This window comes from Hordeum vulgare, chromosome 1H (genome assembly GCF_904849725.1).
Source record: "Hordeum vulgare subsp. vulgare chromosome 1H, MorexV3_pseudomolecules_assembly, whole genome shotgun sequence".
Taxonomy (NCBI): Eukaryota; Viridiplantae; Streptophyta; class Magnoliopsida; order Poales; family Poaceae; genus Hordeum; species Hordeum vulgare.
Window position 1 is genome coordinate 476220098 of NC_058518.1, and position 17437 is coordinate 476237534.

Consider the following 17437-nt stretch of genomic DNA (forward strand, 5'->3'; position numbering starts at 1 on the left):
GTCGAAGCTTCCAGGTCCTTATTTTGTCGAGAAAAAATCGTTAAAAAGTTTAGGGGTATTTGGACTTTGTTTGTTACAGTATTCGTGAAAAGCCAAAAACATACATAAAATAGCAACTGGCACTAGGTTAATAGGTTAGTGCTCAAAATTAATATAACAACAAGTAAATACTTAAAATGCTTCCTAGAATGATAATATAATTGCATGGAACAATCAAAATTATAGATACATTGGAGACGTATCATGCAACGGCGCTGGAAATTCTTCTACTACTCCTAGGGAGTTGTTAGATTTCCCTGAAGAAGAGGGGTGATGTAGCCCGGTATCAGAAAGTATTTCCCTCATTTAAGAACCAATATTTAATCGAACCAGTAGGAGGCACCATACTAACAACATTAGCAACACCTGCACACAACTACCATAAATGCTTGCACCCAATAAAAGGGAAGAGGGTTGTGAATCCCCTTATTTCTCACTGGTTGCAAGGTTAAAATGAATAATGGAAGGATAATAGTTTGCAAGATAATAAAGAACAAAATAAATAAAAATGAAAATATGAAAGCAATTTTAGCAAGTTTGTATTAATGATAAGATAGAGCCGGGGCATTGGATCACTAGTGGCATCTCTCTCGAAAGCATAACAGCGGTGGGTAGACAAATTACTATTGGGCAATTGATAGAATAGCGAATAATTATGAATCCATAGAATAATCTAATATGTGCATTATGTTTGTGACGGGTCGATCGTTAAACTTACTAACATCTACTACTATTACTCCACCCCAACACCGCTATCCAACAATGCATCCTCAAGTATCTAGTTCATAAAATAGAGTAATACAATAAGTATGATGACATAATGTAGACACGAAGAGATCAATCAATATGATCAAACCCCATCGTTTTCCCCTTATTGGAAATAATACAATGACATTATCCCTCTTGTCACTAGACAGAGTCACCCCAATATTGAATCCACTATTATGCACCACTTAATTACGTTGAAGATCTAATCATCTAATTGCACAACGAAGAATCAAAAGATCGGAAAGCATACATCGCTATGAAATTACATATAAATGATTTCAGAGAAAATATCATATAACGCAATGAATATTTTTTATCATAAAATCACAATTAATCGGACCACAAGAAACACACCACAAAGAAGATAACATCAAATAGATCTCATGGAAGATCATTGTATTGAAGATCAAAAGAGAGAAAGAATGCCATCTAGCTACTGCTATGAACTCGCTCGTCATGTAGGAACTACTCACACATCATCATGAAGGCAGCAAGGTTGATGACGATAGCTTCCCGATGATTGCCCCCCCCCCCCCGACAGAGTGCCAGAACATGGCTTCACATTGGTTCATGGCGGAATAGAGGCTTGCGGAGCGATAAAAATATTCAGATCTTGCTTCAAGGGTTTCTAAATATCTGGGTATTTATAGATGTGGAATTGGGTCAAAAGGAGTAAAGGGGGACCACAAGTTTGGTTGGCAGGAGGGTGCGCCCCTCGAGCTTGTGGGTCCCTGGTAGATCTTCCAACTGTCTCCCGAAGTTTCTAGTGTCACATATTTTGCAGAAGCATTCCTCTGAAGTTTCGTCTTGTTTGGACTTCAGTATATATAGTTTTCCTACAAAACCAAAAACATGCAAACAAACATAAACTGACACTTGGCACTGAATGTGCGGTAACCACTTCATGCGAAGAGGGGTTTCGGTGGGACCGTGGTGTCGGACATGTGCATCGTAGCGATCCGCATGGGTGCAAAGACTCCTTAGTTTTTGCCCCGTCCGCGAGATTTCGGATACCCAATCAGGTTCGTGTACCGATGGGTACCACGTTGGATGGCACGCTACTTCGGGGCCACTTGGTCCGGATGGTAGCGGGCGATTTGAGAGCCCGTGTTGAAGATGCCCTAAAGAGGTACGAAAAATTAATATGCTTACATCACTGAGATACAATGATCCACAAGGCAAAATCAGATCATGCAAAATCATAGAAAGAGGCGAAGCCATCGGCTGTAGACCTCTAGAGCCTCCAAACAAGTTTATTGAAGGCAAACTAATCAGGCAGCATCACGGAAAACAAAGAGGCAGGAGGTGGACGAAGAGTTTCTGCTCCCGAGCTCAATTGAGCTCGATAAACATTAAAATTGAAAAAATATGAAAAAATTCTGATTTTTGTGTCCAACATTAAAAATTTAAGCGAGTACAAAAAATTGGCATGAAATAATACTCGTACAAGGCATGGCAAAAGAAATCGATACTCTGAAAAACGCATTTCCAAATTATAAATTTTGTTTTTTTCCACGCCCTATAAGCTTGTTGTTTCATGTTAAATTTTTGCACACGCTTAAAACTTTTATCAATGTTGGTCTTAGGAACAATTCAGATTTTTTAAAACTTTTTTCAAAAAAAATTACTGTTCATCGAGCTCATTTGAGCTCATGAGGAGAAGGGCAGTTTGAGCAGGAGGTCTTCTTCAGTGCAGGTTACGCAGGAGGTCCAAATGGACAACCAAACAGATTTATTGGCCCGTTGCGTGCACCTCTGCAGAATCCAGATTTCAGACTACAACACCGGATTACACGCGAGGTAATCCAGGGCCGAGGCTCCGGGAACACGCAGTTCTTTTTCTTTTAAAATTTTATAACAGACCGGAACACGCAGTAGCTACACCATTCCCAACGCCTCTTGAAAATTTACCTGTCCTCTTCAACAGATTCGGATCGGTTCGCCGAGCTGTCCAAGGTCAGAAGTCTGAACCCCCGATTGAAGTCGAAGTTGAAGAGGACACGGGTCGCAGCTGTCAGCTTTGGTTCGGAGCAGGCGGGGTACGTGACTGGCTGGAGAGATTGATCGGACAGACAGATGGGCTCGCGGATTTGTTTTACTTGCCGCTGGCGGATCCAGATCTTGCCACCTTTTTGACAGATGGGTGTCGTCTGAATCTGTATTTGTCTCTGTCTCTGTGTGGTGTACGTACATTGTATAATTATTGGGGTAATATTGGTACTCATACAACTTGCACATGATGTTTTGTTTAGTGTTAAAAAAGTTGTAAAACATGTCATTGCAGTCCCTTAATTTGTCTATACGTGTAGATACGTTCACTTTTTTCGTGGCCAGACGGCTTGTCAGCATGAACGTGGCCCACATGTCAGTGGCCAAAAGTGGTGAGGCAATGGGTGAGTCAAGCATTATCTTTTTTTCATAAAACATCCTCAGCTTTTATTTAATTACTGTCAGCACATAGTGGCTCGCAGAAAACAGGAATAAAAAATAGCACCAAGGGGATTCGCTCGACGTCCTCCATTCCATAAACTATCTGAACTATCCACTGGACCAGGAATAATTTGATACAAGAAAAACAAACGCTATTTTCTTTAATACAGTGTTCACTCAGCCCATAAAACCTGTCGTGATATTCCCAGGGCCGGCCCATAGGCCGGGCAAACGGGGCGCCCGCCCTGGGCCACGGGAAGACAGGGGCCTCAGCCCAGGTAATGCTTTGACTACCTTGCAGTGCCCTGCGCGTCTTCTCGTTCGGGGTCGTTCCTTCTCGTTCTTCTCCCGAGAGGCGAGACCGCGAGAGTAAATCTTCTCCTTCCTTCTCGAGACAGATTCCCAGACTCCCAAAACAGCGCCGTCTCCGATTCCAAAATCACTGCCGGCCATTAATGGAGACCAATGACGCAAATCCGATCCCCAATCTGCTCGCCTTCCTTCCTCAAAGATCTTCCCGTTCCTCATGGAACAGCGCCGCCGCTTCCTGCTCACATCCCCATCAGGCATCAGCTAGACGTTGGAGCCTTGGAGATCTCGTTCCTCACTTCCCGGTGATCTCGTTCCTCCTTTCAGATAAATAGATGACCCTGCCTGCATCTCTATTCTCTAATATCTCTCTTTCTCTATTTCAGACTTTCAGTGGACAGGGGAATAGGGGATCTATTTGAGGCAGGGGGAGGGCTGTTGTTCTTGTTCGCTGGGAGTCGCTGCTGTTCTTGTTCGCTGCCAGTGCCTGCTGCCAGGCCGCCAGTGGGAGGGGGCGAAGGCAGGCAAGGGGAGGGGCCGAAGGGGGGGGCCTGGGTTGGATCTGTTTCAGGTAATCAGGTTCTTCACTAGTTCATTTTCTTTTAGAACATATTTTTTTCTTCCTAGTGAAACAAATCACATGAACATCGAACAACTGAACTGCAGAACTGGAGAAGGGTCCTGTTGACTGGCACTCACGGATCTGCTGATTTGGCCGCCTACATCAACATCCAGGTGCCTTTGTTCCCTGTTTTAATCATTTTCTGCTGCTTGTTCTTGATAAGTAACATGTCCTTTAGAAAGCATTTATCTGGTAGTAACAAAAGGAAGATAAAAAAGCAAAAAGATGAAGAGGTAAAATCTCTAAAAGGATCACTTAACAGATATTTCAAACCTGGTAGTTCTTCTAGAGGTCCCGTGGAATTGGCCATAGTATGTGTTGAACAACCAATCGAGAAACAAATGTAAGTACATGCCTAACTTTTTATTTGATGGTAACACAAAAGATTTAAGTAGCAACCAGTTTTGACAGGAATTTTTATTTTGCAGAATAAAATGACAGTCTCCATTCAAATTTAGGAATGCAAGCTTTTGTGAAAAGAGAGCTTTTGTCGAACTTCATCTCCTTACTATCATGATGTAGTTCACTTGATCGACAGATAAATTGTACTGTCAATTTTAGAGTCCAAATTAAAATCATCAGACTGCCCCATGTATTGGATATTACTTTGGTTTTGAAATATAAAACATTTTGAGCTTTTTGAGTAAACAAGGGCCCCTTATTGTTGTCTTGCCCCAGGGCCCCGTATATCTATGGCCCGGCCCTGGATATTCCACGCAGGAATAAATTGATGTAAGGAGACAAGTTATATTCTGTTGTTTGTGACACTAAAAAAATTCAGACGTCACAAAAAATGCATGATGTTTTTTAAAATGTTGAAACATTATAAAAAAATTGTGTAATTAGAATAACATAAGTTGCTTTTTATAAATTTTCACGTATACAAAACAAAGTTCATGCTTGGAATAGAAATGTTCATGTGTATGTTGTTATTATTTTATGGGGCGTGTATGTTTTTAATTATCTTGATCTATTTAGAAAACTATGCAGGGACTAGATATTCTCCATGACATGTGCATATTATCGTGGGGAGAGTGGGATCATCTTGATTGAGCGGTCTCTTATTTTAAAATATTAAATTTATTCATATTTAAAATTTCTTCCGGACAAATCACTTGAACTATATTTTCTTTTACATAGCATTCCAATTTAATGTTATTCGTATTCCAACAAAATTTTCGTTGATTCGTCTAAAAGAAATTTATGTACATCCAGTCTGAACTATATCATCTTTTATTCAGAAATTTTAAACTAAAACTATTTAATAACAACATGCATGCATTCTGACCTATATTTTCCTTTTATTGATATTTAAAAATTTCAAATTATTCGAAATAAAAAAAATAAGTTGCTTTGTGCAAAAAAATGTACATTCATGCTAATAAATATATTATTTTATCTAGATTTTCAAATTTAAAATTATCTGGAATTCAAAAAGAACATTCATTGATTTGTTTCAAAGAATTTATGTTCATTCATTCTGCACTAATTATTAAAACTAAAATTATTAGAACGAATTTTTTTTTCTAAAATAATTACATACATTCATTCTGCACTATATTTCCTTTTATCTATATTTTCAAATTTTAAATTGTTCGAATTCAAACGTTTTTTATTAATTTGTCCAAAAGAGTTTACATGCATTCATTCTGCACTAGATTTTTAAGTTAAAATTGTTTGGGTCCAAAAAAAAAGTTGATTTCTCAGAATAAAATAAGTACATTCATTCTGCACTATATTTCCTTTCATCTAGATTTGAAATATCAAATTATTCAAACTCAAATAAAGTTTTAGTTAGTTTATCCTAAAAAATAGCTAGAATGCATGTTGTTTGCGTACAGAAAAAGAACAATACGAAAAGACAAATTATGTATATCTCTTTAATTCATGTCAGGAGATCATAGGGTAAAACCGAGGGTTTCCCCGAGTCAAAAAACTGGGGGCTTCCCTCTTTTGCATACCCTTTTTCCCTTGTGAATTTTACTTTAATTCATATTGAACATATATTATATAAATCTAGTTGTTATACATCCATTGGTCGAGTAGTGTGTTTGAATCCAATTCTAGGATTTTCCTAATTTTATGACATGTGCGCAATAAAATAAAAGTCAAGGGTGTTTTCTGTAAAAGAAAAGGTCATGTTCATGCCACCATGTCACGTGAGAACTAGGTATGGCTCGATACGAAAAAAAGTGAATGCATCTACACGCATAGGAAAATTATACGACTGCAATGACGTGCTCCGTATTCTATAATTTTATTACTAAAGTGAACATGAGATGCCCCCCCCCCCCCCCCCCCAACCCCCAACCACACCCCCATACAGTACTGAGCATACGTAGCGTGGGCGTGCAAGCCTCACTTGACCTTGTCAGTCATTGTGGCTGGCTCTGCATGGACGTTGCAGCAGAGGAGTGAGATAGCCTGCTCCTACTAAATACGGCGTACTGTGGAATCGTACTTCTTCTACTGCCAGCATCTTCCGGAGTCGGTACGGTGAGATATTGAAAGAGGAGGAAACCAGACAAATTTATGTGCTTGGGAATACGAAGCGTGTTTACACGTATGGGATAGGGGAGGATAAAATTATTGTTTTGACCCTTTTAGATAAACTAGCACAAATGCCCGTGCGTTGCAACGGGTGACATTGTTACATGTCTTATGACTACAACTATTTTTCTCCTTTCTCCTCTCAGTTTGTCACACGTATGTGTGTTACAACTGAATAAAAAATCTTTAGACTCCTACGGTCTTCGTATATGCTTTTTGAAGAGAAAAAAAATGGCCAGCTTGATTTATGAAGCACGTTAAATACCTCGACATGTTATCAACACTTTTTATTATGCTCACTAGTGTTTCATGTATTTTCATTTTAATTACTCACTCCGTTTTTTTAATTTGTGCGCCATATATTTAAATTTGTACGTGGGACAACAACCCTTAAAACCGCCCCCATAGTTCTGTGACGTGTAATTGCTTTTCACCAAAAGAAACAGAATTACAGGTCTAAATATCACGGCCACAGAAAAAAGTAGCATGAGGACAGGCCATTGGCCCTGATAGCTAACTCAAGATGTCCTTTGAATCATGAACTGTAAACTGTCGGACATAACATTTATTTATTTTCTAAATCACATTCACACCTCATAATGTACCACTATTTATTTTCTAACTCTCCTTCGAATGGTGATAGGAAACCACTTTTTTGCACGAATAACTGGAACAAGAAGGAAACAAAGCAGACGTATGCTACAATGGAGACCCGTCATGCCAGTATTTACTGTCAGCAGCCATTCATACACAGCACACAAGTATGATTCAGTATTCCCTGATGGAACAGGGACAGACATGATGCCCAGCCACATATATAATCAGTAATCACTAACCCGCAATTACCTAAAGTAGTACTAATTAGTTTGGGTGGCACCAGCAGCGAACTCGGCACCAACAGTTTGGCACCGGCAGTGAAGTGAACTGTCCCCCAACAAGAGTTTGGCGCGAGCAGTATTGCTAATTTGGAGAGGGTAAATAAAGTTGGCAAGCAAATCGAGCCTTGTTTCAGCGTGTGTACCTGCTTCTTCTTCCTGGCGAGGTACCAGATCCGCTAGGACATGTTCTCCAGCCGCGTGTTGCGCTCCTGCGGGCTCCACATCGCCGACGTCTGGGCAGCAGAAAACAGAGCCTGGGATCATGAATCACCGAAAACAGGAACCGATTAGCGAAGGCGCGAGGAGGAAGGGAGCAGCGAGGAGGAGGAGAGTGGCTTACTCGGACCCATGTCTTGTAGAGGTCGGTCTCGTTGAAGCCGGAGATGACCTCCTCGACGAAGTAGCGCGCCGGGTTGAATCGGTCGCGCTCCCACAGCATGAGCGACGCCTTGTCCCGCTTCTTCTCCGCCGCGTCGGCGCAGTACCGGGAGCCGCGGAGGAGGAGGCAAACGGTCGACGGCGAGGGGAGGAGGAGAATCAGGGAGGGGCGGACGCGATATGCGCCGGAGTAACAACTGTCCAGGGGCTTTTTTGAAAAAAACTAGCGTTTTTTTCCACTTAATGAAGGACCATGGGTTGATTTCAAAATAACACGGAGACTTTTCTGCAAAATCGCCACGACGTACGGCAGAGCTGCTTTATTATTAGGGAAAGATTCAGTAGGATATCACCTCGATCTGGAAAAAATAACATATCTAATTCTTTTTTTACCGCCACCCACTAAGATGATAGGGTTGTGCACGATATCGTCACTATCGCAGACGGTAGGATCCCGTGAAGTCAGACGGCGCCGTCTGCGGTGCTGAGGTGGATACTACCCTACCGCCACAGGAAGTGGCAGTAGGTTTTCATATCCTAGCACCACATGGGATGACACTAGGGAGCTCAGATCTGGATAAGTGCTATGCTGGTGGGTTGGTGGGTCCCACCAGCCATCCATTCCTCTCCAAATCTCCTTCTTCCCCGAGGTGAGCTCCTCCCCCTCTCTTTCCCCACTCTTGCCTCCACCAAATCCATCTTCATTGCTTGAGTTTTCTCAGGTGGATCGAGCCCAGTTTCATCACTCAAGGTACCTCACCCACTCTCTTCTTTTTGGTTGGTTGGAATCATCTAATGTGGTGGCATTCCTCATTTGTATGTAAACCCTAGTTTATGTCATTTTGATGTGAAATCAATTGATTTGAGGGATGATATGATTGTTTATATGCATGAATATGTGTAGTATGCCTAATCATCATGTTTGTAACACCGATCTATAGTTATTTTTAGGCATTTTTGTAGGTTTAGGATTAGGGTTAGGCAATGTTATTAGTAAGTAGTTAGTTGCTGCTCGCTACGCCTATAGGGATTTCCTTGGCAAATATGCAAAGGATTCCCCCGCGGCCTTAGATCCTTGCTTTGGTATTCCCTTGAAGAGGAAAGGGTAATGTAGCACAGTGGCGGTAAGTATTTCCCTCAGTTTGAGAACCAAGGTATCAATCCAGTAGGAGGATCGCGTCAAGTCACAAGTACCTGCACAAACACAAAGAGCTTCCACCCAACACTATGAAGGGGTTGTCAATCCCTTATAGATTGTTTGCAAAGTGAGAACTGAAAGCAAAAAGTAAACAAAGCAAAGTAAAAGTAAAAGCGGAGATGATAATTGTGAATAGACCCGGGGGCCGTAGTGTTCACTAGTGGCTTCTCTCATGAAAGAAAGTAGACGGTGGGTGAACGAATTACTGTCGAGCAATTGATAGAACCGCGCAAAGTCATGACGTTATCTATGGCAATGATCATACATATAGGCATCACGTCCAAAACAAGTAGACCGACACTTTCTGCATCTACTACTATTACTCCACACGTCGACCGCTATCCAGCATGCATCTAGTGTATTGAGTTCATAAGAACAGAGTAACGCCTTAAGGAAGATGACATGATGTAGATGGACAATCTCAAATCTATGATGAAAGCCCATCTTGTTACCCTTGATGGAAACAACACGATGCGTGCATTTCTACCCCTTCTGTCACTGGGAAAGGTCACCGCACGGTATGAACCCAAAACCAAGCACTTCTCCCATTGCAAGGATCATAGATCTAGTTGGCCAAACAAAACACAAGACTCGGAGAGACTTACAAGGATATCAAATCATGCATATAAGAAATCAGCAAAGACTCAAATATAATTCATAGATAATCTTATCACAAATCCACAATTCATCGGATCTCGACAAACACACCGCCAAAGAGGATTGCATCGGATAGATCTCCATGAAGATCATGGAGAACTTTGTATTGAAGATCCAAGAGAGAGAAGAAGCCATCTAGCTACTAACTACGGACCCGTAGGTCTGAAGTAGACTACTCATGAGTCATTGGAGAGGCAATGATGTTGATTTAGAAGCCCTTCAGCTCCAAAGTCCCCTCCGGCAGGGCACCGGGAAGGGTCTCGAGATGAGATCTCGTGGAAACGGAAGCTTGCGGCGACGGAAAAGTGGTTTCGTGGACGCCCTTATTTTTTCTGGGATTTTAGGGAATAAATAGGCCAAAGATCTAGGGCAGGGGAGCTCCAGGGGGGCCACAAGCCTAGTAGCCGCGGTTACAGGGCTTGTGGGCCCCCTGTGGGCCTCCTGCCTTGGCCCTCAAATACTTCAAGCAAACTAGCAAGGTAATCATGAACTTTCAAAATAACAAGGCCAAAAGAAAGTTATCCGTACAAAATCATATAGTCTGGCTATGCTCCATCATCCTTGCACAACGAATTTAAATCATGCACAACCTCGGTATTGGCCAAGTAATTGTTTTCACACCTTTACTTTCTCAAACGTTTTCAACTCTCACGCAATACATGAGCGTGAGCCATGGTTATAGCACTATAGGTGGAATGGAGTGGTGGAGGTTGTGAGACAAAAAAAGGAGAAGATGGTCACATTGACTAGGCATATCCATGAGCTATGGAGATGCTTATCAATAGATATCAATGTGAATGAGTACGGATTGCCATACAAATGATGCACTAGAGCTAAGAGTATGTGAAAGCTCTTAAAGAAAACTAGTGGGTGTGCATCCAACTTGCTTGCTCACGAAGACCTAAGGCAATTTTGAGGAAGCCCATCATTGGAATATACAAGCCAAGTTATATAATAAAATTTTTCCACTAGCTATATGGTGGTGACAAAACGAGAGGCTCTCGATCATGAAGATCATGGTGCTTAATAAGCACAAGTGTGGAAAGATAGTAGCATTGTCCCTTCTCTCTTTTTCTCTCATTTTTTTGGTGGGCTCTTTGGCCTCTCTTTTTTTGTGGGCATCTTTGGTCTCTTTTTGTAAATGGGCTTCGCTGGCCTCTTTTATTTACTCACATGGGACAATGCTCCATCAATGATGATCATCACACTTACAACTCAAAACTTAGAGCAATGATGACTCTATATGGAATGCCTTCGGTAGTGTACCGTGACAATGATCTAGCATGGCATAGACATCAATGGAAACATCATGCTAGCTATCTTATGATCATGCAATGGCAATGTAGAAGCTGTGGCACATGTCATGGTGGTAGTTGCATGACAATATATCTCGGAATGTCTTTGAAAAAGCCATAGTAGGTAGGTATGGTGGCTGTTTTGAGGGAGGCTAACGGTGGGTTTTATGCACCGGCGAAAGTTGCACGGCACTAAAGAAGATAGTGATGGTGGAAGGTGAAAGTGCATCTAAACCATGGACTCAACATTAGTCATGAAGAACTCATATACTTGTTGCAAAAGTTTTAGTAGTAATCGAAACAAAGCATTCAACGCATACTCCTAGGGCAAGGGTTGGTAGGTATAAACCATCGCGCGATCCCGACCGCTACACAAAGGATGTCAATCAATAAACTAATCATGCTCAGACTTCATCACATAGCGATTCACCATACGTGCATGCTACGGGAATCACTAACTTCAACACAAGTATTTCTAGATCCACAACACCTTACTAGTATAACTTCAATATTACCACAACCACAACTCAATACTAATTGAGATGAATCAAACTTCTCTAACTACTCAATGCACATGAAGGTGGAAGTTTTCGTATCCCTTTGGATAACTACCCCTTTTGAGACTACTTTCATAGCATAGATCAACTACCACACCACGCACTGCCGTGCTCCAAAATATAGAAGTGAAGCACACAGAGCAAAATCAACTAGCTCAAAAGATATAAGTGAAACACATGTGAGCTGAATTGCCTAACCAAAGGATATAAGTGAAGCTCGACAAAATCACGGTGAGTGCATGTCTCTCTCTCTAGGTGTGCAGCAAGGAAGATTGTGACACAACAAAAATAAAAGACTCCTACGATACAAGACGCTCCAAGCATAACACATAACATGTGGTGAATAAAAATACAGCCCCAAGTAACGTTACCGATGGATTGAAGACGAAAGAGGGGATGCCTTCCCGGGGCATCCCCAAGCTTAGGCTTTTTTGGCATCCTTGAATCAACTTGGGGTGCCTTGGGAATCCCCAAGCTTGAGCTCTTGCCACTCTTTATCTCTTTTTCCATAAGAACTTCACCCAAAACTTAAAAACTTCACAACACGAAACTTAAACAGAAACTCGTGATATCATTAGTATAAGAAAGAAAATCACAACTTCCTTAGGTACTGTAGCAAACTTAAATTCTACTTATGTTGTTTTTGGGTTACTGTATTTTCAATCTTCCATGGCTAATACCCCCCGATACTATCCATAGTTTCATCAAAATAAGCAACCAACTCAACAAAAACAGAATCTGTTAACAGCAGACCAGTCTGTAGAAATCTGTCTACTTCGTATACTTCTGGTACTTCAAAAATTATGAAAAATTACGACAGTCTGAAGAATTTGCATAGCAATCAGAAGCAAAAAGAATAAACTCAAAATCTCTCAGATAAAAAAAAGAAAATTCTTTTCGTGAGCAGAAAGTTTCTTTCTTTTCCAGCATGATCAAACGATCATCCCCAAGACTAATCATAACGGTTTCACTTGGCACAAACGCAAAATAAACACAAAAAACACAATCATAACGGAATTATGAAAGTGTGGAAAACACAAAACTGAAAGAAAAATGATAGATTCGTTGGGATGCCTCCCAACAAGCGCTATTGTTTAACGCCCTTAGCTAGGCATAAGGTGATGGAATCACGTATAGTCATCTTTGGTGCTCAAACCATAAGTAGTGTGATCATTTATCATATTAAGATCTTCATCTTTATTGGATGATTCACCACTAGCTTTAGGAACAAAAACAGACTTGACGGTCTTTTTGAGAGTGAGATTTGGAGTATTTTGCACAGCGGCAAAAGCGGAACCCAAGTTGGTTATGACATCTTCTAGTTTGCCAATTCTAGAGGAATCATTAACTAAAGGTTCATTCTCCCTTAAATTTTTCAAAACCATAACCACTTTGGATCCGTACTGAGTAATTTGATTGTGGATATTTCTATCCAAATCCTCAATAAGTTCAATTGTGGCAATTTTATTTCAATGGCGTCAAGCCTTTGCATCACGTGTTCCAAGGTCAAGGTAGTTCCATTAACCATGAGAGGGGGTGAGCCTACCAAATTCATGATAGCTCCATAGCAGTCAACAGTATGGCTCCCCAAAAAATTCCCGCCTACGATGGTATTAAGAATATACCTATTCCAAAGAGAGATTCCAACATAAAAATTGCGAAGAGGAACAGTAGTGGATTGCTTACGAGTAGATCTACTTTGAGCATTGCAAATCCTGTACCAAGCGTCCTTTAAATTTCTTCCTCATTCTGCTTGAAATTGAGAACTTCGTTCTCACGGGTATCGTTTGGAGTGGTGGGTCTAGCCATTGATGGACTATCCCACACACAAACGAGCAGGAAGTAAGCGAGTGAAACGGGCAAAAGAGAACGGCAAAAAGGCAAATGAAAATGGCAATGGAGAAAGGCAAATGAAAACAACAAATGTGAAGTGGGGGAGAGGAAAACGAGAGGCAACTGGCAAAAAGGTAAATGCAAGAGATGAGTTTGTGACACTTACTTGGATAGATCTTGACTTGATCTCTCCCCGGCAACGGCGCCAGAAATCCATCTGTTGCTGTCTACGCCTATAGGGATTTCCATGGCAAATATGCAAAGGATTCCCCTGCGGCCTTGGAGCCTTGCGTTGGTGTTTCCTTGAAGAGGAAAGGGTGATGTAGCACAGTGGCGGTAAGTATTTCCCTCAGTTTGAGAACCAAGGTATCAATCCAGTAGGAGGAACGCGTCAAGTCACAACTACCTGCACAAACACAAAGAGCTTGCACCCAACGCTATGAAGGGGTTGTTAATCCCTTATAGATTCTTTGCAAAGTGAGAACTGAAAGCAAAAAGTAAACAAAGCAAAGTAAAAGTAAAAGCGGAGATGATAATTGTGAATAGACCCGGGGGCCATAGTGTTCACTAGTGGCTTCTCTCATGAAAGCAAGTAGACAGTGGGTGAACGAATTACTGTCGAGCAATTGATAGAACCGCGCAAAGTCATGACGTTATCTATGGCAATGATCATACATATAGGCATCACGTCCAAAACAAGTAGACCGATACTTTCTGCATCTACTACTATAAATCCACACGTCGACCGCTATCCAGCATGCATCTAGTGTATTGAGTTCATAAGAACAAAGTAACGCCTTAAGCAAGATGACATGATGTAGATGGACAATCTCAAATCTATGATGAAAGCCCATCTTGTTATCCTTGATGGCAACAACACGATGCGTGCCTTGCTGCCCCTTCTGTCACTAGGAAAGGTCACCGCACGGTATGAACCCAAAACCAAGCACTTCTCCCATTGCAAGGATCATAGATCTAGTTGGCCAAACAAAACACAAGACTCGGAGAGACTTACAAGGATATCAAATCATGCATATAAGAAATCAGCAAAGACTCAAATATGATTCATAGATAATCTTATCACAAATCCACAATTCATCGGATCTCGACAAACACACCGCCAAAGAGGATTGCATCGGATAGATCTCCATGAAGATCATGGAGAACTTTGTATTGAAGATCCAAGAGAGAGAATAAGCCATCTAGCTACTAACTACGGACCCGTAGGTTTGAAGTAGACTACTCACGAGTCATTGGAGAGGCAAAGATGTGGATGTAGAAGCCCTCCAGCTCCAAAGTCCCCTCCGGCAGGGCACCGGGAAGGGTCTCCAAATGAGATCTCGTGGAAACGGAAGCTTGCGGCGGCGAAAAAGTGGTTTCGTGGACGCCCTTATTTTTCTGGGATTTTAGGGAATAAATAGGCCAAAGAGCTAGGGCAGGGGAGCTCCAGGGGGGCCACAAGCTTGGTAGTCGCGACCCCCGTGGCCACGGCTACAGGGCTTGTGGGCCCCCTGTGGGCCTCCTGCCTTGGCCCTCAAGTCCCCCGATCTTCTTCTATTCTGGAAAAATTCATTTCGGGGATTTTATTCCGTTTGGACTCTGTTCCAAAATCAGATCCGATAAGAGTCAAAAACATAGAAAAACAGGAACTGGCACTTGGCACTGAATTAATAAGTTAGTCCCAAAAAAGATATAAAAGGTATATAAAACATCCAAAGTTGACAAGATAACAACATGAAATCATCAAAAATTATAGATACGTTTGAGACGTATCATTAGTGTTGAGCAATAATATTATGTTATTTGTGTCATTGTTTGAATTTAATGCATAGATCTTTCTTGATCCATATTATGTTGCCGGGCTATCAATGAGCTTTTTTACAATGTATTTAGATGGATTGACTCGTTAATGTACATTATTTGGATAAGAATACATTTATGAAAGGCAATACCATTAAAGGGGACGAGTCCATATTTTTTAATCAAGGCCGACTTACGAGGAGGTGGTTATGAAAGTTAGAAATGTGTTAAATTAGATGGACCCAAATGATGAAGTTAAGCTTATTGGAAAGTATGGTGTTGGAGTGAGGGTGAAGTCTCGATTGAAGAGTATGCCTATCACCTCGAAATTACATTGGAAGGTGTACAAGGATATAATACTTGAATCACAAGACAAATCACTCGAATTATTTGTCACCAAGATAGAGCTTCTTGTGGTACAACTTGACTTGAACCGACATGCCACCTCCCTAATACATGATGGAAGGATGGAGGTTTATGTCCCCAATTCTTCTAGTCAACCACCAAATGAAGAGGAGATGAATGATAGAGCCATGGTAATTCAAAAGGAAGAGGTTCATGTTGATGTTGATGTTGATGTTGCTCATGTTGTTGATGATGATGCTTGTGTTTACGGTGATATTATTACCCATGATGATGCTTATGCGGAAGCTGAAGAGATTAATTATAATCACATTGGCAACTTGGATGTCATTCTGTACCGGCAAGACATGTATCATAGCCTCCCCTATAGTCGTATGTATGGGTATGACTTGGATGACGAGTGTCCGGCGGAGGAATTGAATGAGGATGGAGTCACTGCACAAGAAAATGAAATTTTCAAGAAGATGATGGGGAAGGGAAGAGGCGCCCCATTGTTTCGTGATCTAAGTCTTTCCAACAAGGTCGTTGTTGATGGTGGCATGAGATTGGGGTTGTTTGAACCGACACCATGCCCGAAGGTCGGTGACCCTAAACCCAAGGATGAGGACGATAATGCTCATTTGAAGAAAGGCATCAAGTTCGGTTGCTTGGAAAATTATTATGGCTTCACTTGTTACCTCTCCGCGCTCTAGAGAACGGACACGATGGTTGTTGTCGAAAGCCATGTCAAGTCCCGTATACGAATGCCCATTGTGCTCATGCTCGACCATCCTAACATAATATATTTTTATTATGTGACCCAACATAATCATCTCCACAAAGAAAATCACTAAAACTACGGGAAAAATAAACTACACATCCAACATCGTAACAATATTGCAATTTGGCAATGCATCCAGCATCGCAATAAAAAATTCTATTCATTAACATATTGCAAAAGGTGATTGGAATTCATTCATCATATTATCCAACATCATATTACCACATATCCATACATATTTTGCAATTCATTCATCCTAACATATCATCACATATCCTCTACTACTACTAATATGCAACTAAACAACTAAAACAACATGCAAAAACTTTGTGATTTGAAAACCTAGGCTACACCTAGTGCAAAAATATTCTACAAAACTAAAATCTTATTGCAAAAAGTGATTGGAGGGGTTGGAGGAGCTTACAGGCCTCTTCGTTTGCCCCAAAGAATCGCAAAAATGATGGACCGGAGAGGGAGATCGAAGGAATGGACCAGGTGGGGGGAACGCGCCGCTGCGGCCTCTCTTGGGGCAGAGGAGGAGGAAGAACACACTCATGGGTGGGTGGGGCCCGCCCGCAGCCCCACTGGACGGCTAACTCGTCGAAAACCCTACTGCCACCCTCTCCGACGGTAGGCTATAACATCCTACCACCACTCCTTGTGGCGGTAGGGTAGTATCCACGTCATCATGGCAAACTGCGCTGTCACCGCAGGCCGGCTCCCTACCGCCAGAGGGAGTGGCGGTAGCCTGCACAATCCTACTGCCACCGCAGGTGGAGGTAGGAAAAGGGTCAGATCCGATTTGTTTTCCATCTTAGGGTCAAATCATGCTGAACTTATCTAAAAGGGTCAAAACAGTGAATTTATCCGATAGGGAGTGCCAAGTGCACGTGTCGTACTTCTTGTCTGTTTTTCAGGGTGGACTGAAATGCTAAATTATTTTATTGCGTTTGCTACTCGACAGGGGCGTGGAAAATACACTAGGGCACCATTGGTTGCC